Source organism: Tupaia chinensis, unplaced genomic scaffold, assembly GCF_000334495.1.
Source record: "Tupaia chinensis unplaced genomic scaffold, TupChi_1.0 Scaffold143565_1, whole genome shotgun sequence".
Classification (NCBI taxonomy): Eukaryota; Metazoa; Chordata; class Mammalia; order Scandentia; family Tupaiidae; genus Tupaia; species Tupaia belangeri.
This window is the reverse complement of record NW_006203410.1, coordinates 497,728-505,289: the sequence shown is the minus strand read 5'-3', so window position 1 is coordinate 505,289 and position 7,562 is coordinate 497,728. Positions and strand designations below refer to the sequence as shown.

Genomic DNA, 7,562 nt, shown 5'->3' with positions numbered 1-7,562 from the left:
GCATGCACCCTATAGAAAAAACCTCTCAAAAAAAAAAAAAAAATATATATATATATAATATGAAGGACAGTGAGTTAAAACTATTAAATCGTAATGCCTAATATCATATCCAAATGTTTGAATGTTAACTTTCCAGCTGTTTCTCTGAAAGACCTTTGGGGACCACCCCATAGCATAAAGTTTAAGCCCTGTGCACAGAAAGACAGATCCCCCGTGCCTGACTGCTTCAAATCCTGGCACCAGCAGCTTGAAAAGCACAGCAGGCACATGTGCGTGCATGCCCACAATCCTGACAGAAAATGGAAGAAAAGGGGTTACAGCGTAACCAGGCTCCCTTGAGGGGTGCATTCCCTCTCTCCCCCCTTGGCAAGCGCATTCACCCTCTGATAATAAAAAATAAATAAATAAGTAAAAGATAAAAGTCACCAATGGTATTATTTTTAAAATGAATGTTATACACTGAAAACGAATCATTATAACAAATTTTCAATTTATTGAAGCAATTCAGTTTCAAAAACTTTTAAGTTACAGCAGTCACAGAAAAAACAGGGGTCAGAAACATTAAAAGAATGATCAAGAGTACTGCATTTTTGTTTGTTTGTTTTTAACACTGTCATGGCTTTATTCAAAACACAGTTACACAAAAAAGTATTAACTTCAAAGTTTTTAAGGAGAGATTCTTGAGGAACTTAACACATTATATACATACTGCCATACAAAGAGCATTAAAATAGGACCAAAACGTCTACAAAATATAAAACCCACCCTTACTTATTTGCATGAAAATACCACCCACAAAGCTAAATAAGTCTTAAAAGTTATCTGGAGGCTCTAAGTGTTGTTTTCAAACCAAAGAACTCTAATTTTGATTGCACAATAAGATGATTGATAAGAAAGTCAATATATAGATTCCATTTTAAAAATAACTATTTTAGAATCTGGCATAGTAGGCAATGAAGAATCCTTAGGGACTAACAGGGAGGGCATCTCATTTGTTAAAATCAGGAGAAAAATGTTAGTCGTTTGGAGATTCCAATTCCTCCACTAAACTTACCCCAAGTGTTTTCTTTCGGTCAGTTGTGCAACTTCTTTAGTTTCTCCACAAATAACTTCATAATTTGTATTTTAAAACGCCAAGTCATACATATTAAACTAAAAAGGCAGCAGCAGCGCTACTACACTCAGTCACTTGAATGTGCCCCAGGACAGAAGAATAAATTCAGTTCATTGGCTGACATTAACTTTTTAATAACATACAAATAATCAAAACAAAGGGAAGTTTTTTCAGATAGCCAATGTTTACAAAAGCAATTGCCTTGAATGTGGAGCCTCCATGACAAAGAGAGAGATTTGTCTACTCATTATAACTTACTTAGTAGCATATAAAGAAACATCACACATCCAAACGCTTTGTTTTTAATGGACATCTACCTAAAAACAAATCTTCATTCTAATACCGTTTTAGTTGAGTATTTTTCCAATTGCCTAGTATATTCCAATCAACTGCTATGAATCTGGTAATGTTTTAAAACTATAGGAAAAAAATAATTAAAAGATCCACTCAGAAAAAACAGAAGTACTTTGCAGAGAAGGATCCAAATCATTTGGGAAGAAAACTTCACATTAATTATCAATGGGCAATTGTTCTGACTTCTTGAGAATACTAATGCTGCTTCAAAAAATGTCTCCCTGCTTCTTTTCTGATACCATCACAGATGTTGTCACCCAGGATTTACAGTAAGCAGAGCGTATTGCATGAAACGATCAATAATAGTACTCATCTCGCAGGAATACCCCACTGCTTTCACTTTGCTTGTTTAAAACCCAGACATTGAAATGTGGTTGAGGTATAAGGCTAAAGGTTTTCCTGGGTATCCACAAGTTTCCCAACTTTTTTTGGAGTTAGTAGATAGAGGATGAAACAAGAAGGGAAGGTGATCATAAAGGAATTGCTAGAGGGAAAAGAACGCGCACCTAAAAACAAAGCAAAATACACAACCGTTGGCATGTTGCGATCTGCAGCCTGAAGCAAGGGCTCGCCGGCATGTGTCTGGACTTAGTAAAAGCATTTTCTCCTTCAAAAATAAAATCTTATCGGTCACCACAAAATTCATGAACTATATTACTGAATAAAACCTCCTCAGAAGATCCATGAGCGATCTCGGCTTACTTTTCTGCTTCTATGTTCCAAGTCACTTGTGTGACAAAAAAAGCACCCAAATATCCATAGCCAAAAAAAGACTCATTGCCTTCAAACTAAAGATCTCTGGATCATCTCTAAAAAAATAACCAACTTAGCATTCAAGAGACTATGGTCATTTCATATTACAGCTGACTGTAACTTCAGTTAATTTATAAATAACTTTAAAAACTTATGAATGAAATGCAACATACTACATCTGTGAAAAAGCGATCATGTTTTAATTCTGGGCTAAAAATGACTAATACAGTGAGCTTGAATTAGAAAAATTAAGATTCTAAATAAGCTGCTAGGGACTTTCACAATAGGGGAAGGGTCAATGAAAAATGTTCTCTACGTATGATATGATCATTAACAGACTAGAAGATCTTATTTGGAATGATAAGGCAAAAATAGTAAAACCACACTTTTCCTATAAAAAGTTACTCATTATCTTCTGTAGGGACAGCTATCATACATGACAGAGATGTGATCATTCTATTGCACACCCGGGAACGTTAGGGAATCCGGTCTTAGAATGATCTAGTCATCTTCCTCGCCAACATCCTCAACATCTCGTTTCCTCTTCTCTCCTCAAAGACCTTCATCTTCCTCTTCCTCTTCTTCTTCCCCTTCTTCAACATAGTCGTCATCATCTTCTTCATCCTGAATTTCTTCTTTCATCAAATATGAGAGGCCCACCTCCTTTTCTCCCTCTCCCAGTTCTGAGCCTGCTTCATCTTCATCCTCATCCTCATCATCTTCCTCCTCTTCTTCCTCATAGCCTTCAGGTAGACCAGCCTCATCTTCTTCTTCATCTTCACCATCTTCATCTCTCTCCTTATCATCCTCCTCTCCAGAGTCTGGTGCTTCATTATCTTCCTGATCAAATCCATCTAAGTAGGTGATTTGCTGCAGCAGTTCAAAAGTACTTTCTCTATAATCTTCCAGGTTTGTGATCTCACAGTTAAACAAGTCCAGACTTTTCAAATTTTTAAGATTTTGCAGAGCTTCTACTGTACTGAGATCTTTGATTTTGTTTCCACTTAGATTGAGGTAGGTAAGATCCAGACATTTCTCTGCTAGGACTTCCAAGCCTCCAGAAATTATATTGGTCACTAAGTTCCAACTTCTGAAGTTTATTTAAGCTGGGAAGCCTGGCCAGTGAACTTAGCTCCACATTAGCCATACTCAGAAACTCTAGTTCTTTAAAAGTGCCATTCAGGCCTTCAATTTCCCCATTGACACACAGACAATTATCAAGGACTAACTCTGTCACCTCCTCCGGGGCTCTGTTCCTTAACTCCAGGTTAATCCTCTTCTTCATCTTCATGTCCTCCTCCTGCTCTTCTGCCACTACTCTCTTCCCTTCCCCTTTCCTGCCTTCTCACTACCCCCAACCCTAAAAATTTTAAAGATTTGGAAATGAATGAAAAGAAATGCAAATATAAACGCCCACTACCACCAGATAGGTGTGGGGGAGAAAGAAGAGAGCAAATGGAGTCCAAGGAGTTGGGACTCTAACTCAGCTGCCCCCACCTCCTTGTCCACACACTTGCGTGTGAACACACACACATGCATGCACACGCACACACACACACACACACACACACATACACACACCCACAGTTCCTTCCCCTTCAATGGCTGCTCGGAGACTCACAAGCAAAGTCTTCTAATTGATATAAGCATATATTATCTTTCAGCCAGATTATGATTCGTTGAAGTGTATAGAGGAGGAAAAGGAATAGAAAAGTAACAAAGATTAAGTTGGCTTAATAGGCAGCAAAGGATGTGCATTAGGAGGGGTTTTCTTTCTCTCTCCCTTCTTTCTATTTTTAAAAATTGGGGAATTTATGTGTTAGTGGATAGGAGTCAATAGAGAAGTAGAAGCTGAAGATACAGAAGAGAAGAGGATAACCGATGAAGAAAAGAAACAATGGGATCTGCTATGGTCTGAATGTTTGTCCTTGCTTTCCTTTGAATTCATATATGGAACCTAACACCCAAGGTGATGATAGTAGATCACCTCCTCCTTCAGGAGGTGATCCAGCCATGGGATGGAGACATCATGAATGGAATTAGTGCCCTTATGAAAGAGTTACCAGAGAGACCTCATATCTGTTCCAACATTTGAGGACACAGCAAGAAGGAGCTATTTGTGAACCAGACAGTGGGCTTTCCTCAGACACTGAACCTGCGGTACCTTGATCTTGGACTTCTCATCTTCTAGAAATAAGGAATAACTATTGTTTATGAGCCATCTGATTTATGTTAATCAGTTATAACAGCTCAAATGGGCCAACAGGATCTCAAATGCAGATCTTAAAAGAGATCCACTACAACAGAGAAAGGAGATGGTTATCGGTGGAGCTAAGTTTGTAGAAGAGATGGTCAAAGTTTGTTCCCTTTCAAGTATCTTCAATTGTCTTTGAAAGGTGGGCAACAATATCATCATCTAAGAGTGAAGATGGGAGTGTAGAATAGTTATTTGAAGAAAAAAATGGTTTGAAATAGCCATTGTGGGAAGTGGAAAGGAGATTCAACTAAGGCAACATGCAAGAATTGGATTGGCTGGCAGCACTGTGGGCCCTTTGGGTGAGGCATCATGAATTTGGGGCATCACTGTCTGAAATAGTGAGGTTTTCTTCCACTGTGCTTACCAGCATTGAGAAGGCCAATAGGCAGAATAATCACGACTGATATTTTGCCAGGTGGATGCAATGTGAAGACAATGAGGTAAGAATTTTGGAAATAATGGTAAGTTTGACATGATAAAATATTGGGTCTAAGTTAGGGAGAGCAATTGACAAGAGAAGTAGATAGATAGGGGCAAGAAAGACTGACCAAGGGACTGGAGATCTGGACAAAGGAAAAGAACTGATATATATAGAGTAACCACATGGCCAAGCTGGGAGTATGAGGATGTAGTTATAACATGGATACTGGACCCAGTATCCCAGGAGAAGGAAGGTCCAGGTGATGAGCAGGTACAGATCAGGGCAATGGGAAAGAATAGGAGGTGGGAGGGGTCAATGACATAGTACACAAAATGGGAGGAGTCAATGATGTAGGTAAACAAAACATGCCTCTTGGTTTTTCTACAAATTGATTCTGGCTTCAAGTCCTCACTTCCATGGCTGGTGCCACAGAAAACGTTGGTCACTATTGGGGTTCCTATTTCTGTCTATTGAATTCACTAACACAATCCCAGCACTCTCATAGTCTCAGGGGAGTAGGATGGTGGATGCCATTATCCTTCTAGCTCCCATTATATGATATGGTTGGCCAGCTCTGCTGTGCTACTCAGGAGGGTTGGAGTGATGCACTCTATAGTGGTCCTATCCACTGACAGTGGCATACCCTTTCTATAACATACTCTTACTCATGCTCCTGAGCCTTGTGAATTTAGACTACAGATCCAACAGATATGTAGGCACACTCTGACTCTAGTCATTTCCACAACATGCAGAAGTGGGACTTAGGGATTCAATACTTTTGGAATTCAACGTGATTGGTTTGAAAATTACTGAGCACTACAAAGAGCTTTTATTTATGGTAGTGATAACTATTAGCATTTACTGTATTAGGAACAAAAACTGAGAAATATTTAAAACCATTATTTAAAAATAATAAGCCCATTGCACACTAACCTAAGTAATATTTTATGTAAAATTAATATATCTTTCAAAACAAAACAAATCAGTGAGAAGAGTGGTATTGTATTCCATTGTTTTTTGTTTGTTTGTTCTTTTAGAAGTTTTGCCTTAGGGCATGTGTGCTTGCTGGAGACAGAGATAGACAGAGACAATGAGAGGGAAAGTGAGAAATCACCCCTCAGGGGGGATGGCCATGCTGCTGCAATCCCTTCTCCTCCCAGGATCTTGGTCGGGCACACATGTACAAGTACGTGGCATGATATTCAAGCCACCAGGTCTGAGATTTGAATGACAGTTGGCTGTGTGGGATTCCAGTGATGTAACTTCTATGCCATCTGCTGGTCCTATATTCTTGAAAAAATCACTTCAATATCTGGTTTGATAGAATATAGCTAGATTATCATGTCTACTTCTGCATTTACTGTTTTGAATTAGGAAGCCTCTGGACAGCTCCATTATATACTTATGACAGGATGAAAAGGAAATAACTTCTTACTGTTTTTTAAACAAAATTTTCCAGAGGGCAGGTGCATTCACTGGAGAGAGACAGAACAAAAGAGAGAAGGGGCAGTTGACAAAGAATCCCTCATGGGAACTTGTCATGTTGCAATCCTTTCTCTTCCATTTCTCCCTCCTCTTGGTATTTGGGGCATGCATGTGCATGCACCTGCAGGTTTTTCAAGCCACTGGGTCTAGAACTCAAACTATGTAGTCGGCCATGTGGGATCCAGAAATCTTAACCACCAGGCCATATGCTGGTTCATGTCTTACTACTATAAAAATTGTTTTAATCCCCAGGATCCACTGAGGAGTCTTAGGAATCCCAAGGGTTCCAGGATGGCACTTTGAGAACCTCTCTAGAGAATCTAACTCTTTCTTGGTTGGACAGGATCACACTTCTCTTCCTCAAAACTTCAGAGAAACTTGAAACATTTGTCATTTTCTCCTTTATTCCAAGAGTAAACCCAGGCAGGACTCGTAGTACAATGATTAAGACTTGTGTGGAGGGAGCCAGATCCCATATGACCATTCACAGTTGGAATTCTGCCCTAGTGACTTGAAAAACGGGCCAGGCATCTGTGTGTGCATGCCCCAAATCCTAATAGGATGGACAAATGGAGAAAAAAGGATGGAAATGTGACCATGCTCCATTGTGAGTGCCTGTTCTCTCTCTCCGGCACTAAAAAAAAATAAGTGAATCCAAGTTTTCAAGACTCAAAGGCAAGATTGATTTCTAAGAGTAGGATAAAGAAAAATACAGATGATCCTGGACTTAACTCTGATTTGACTTAACAACTTTGCAATGTTGTGAAAGCCTTATTCATTCAGTAGAAAATGTACTTCAAGTACCCATACAACCATTCTGATGTCCACTTTCAGTTCAGTAGTCAAGAAATTACTTGAACTATTCAACACTTTATTATAAAACAGGTTTTTTACTAGATGATTTGCCCATTTATAGGCTAACATAAGTGTTCTGAACACGTTTAAGGTAGGCTGAGCTAAGCTGTGATGTTAGGTAGTTTAGGTGCATTGCATGCATCTTTGATTTACAGCATTTTCAATTTATCGTTGGTTTATAAGGACATAACTCATCATTATTTTCATTATGACATCAGCAGAAATCATATCTGCAAATTTTTGAGGTTAGTCTGTTAAAAGGGAATGGCAGGGGACCAGCAGTTAGTATAATGGCTATTTCGCCGGGCTTCCCCGTAGTCGAC

General features: G+C 39.0%; 1 pseudogene; it reads right to left on the bottom strand.

Moving 5' to 3' along the window:
* Positions 1-473: 473 nt before the first annotated feature.
* LOC102472079 (acidic leucine-rich nuclear phosphoprotein 32 family member E pseudogene) lies at positions 474-4,186 on the bottom strand (annotated as a pseudogene).
* Positions 4,187-7,562: the final 3,376 nt, after the last annotated feature.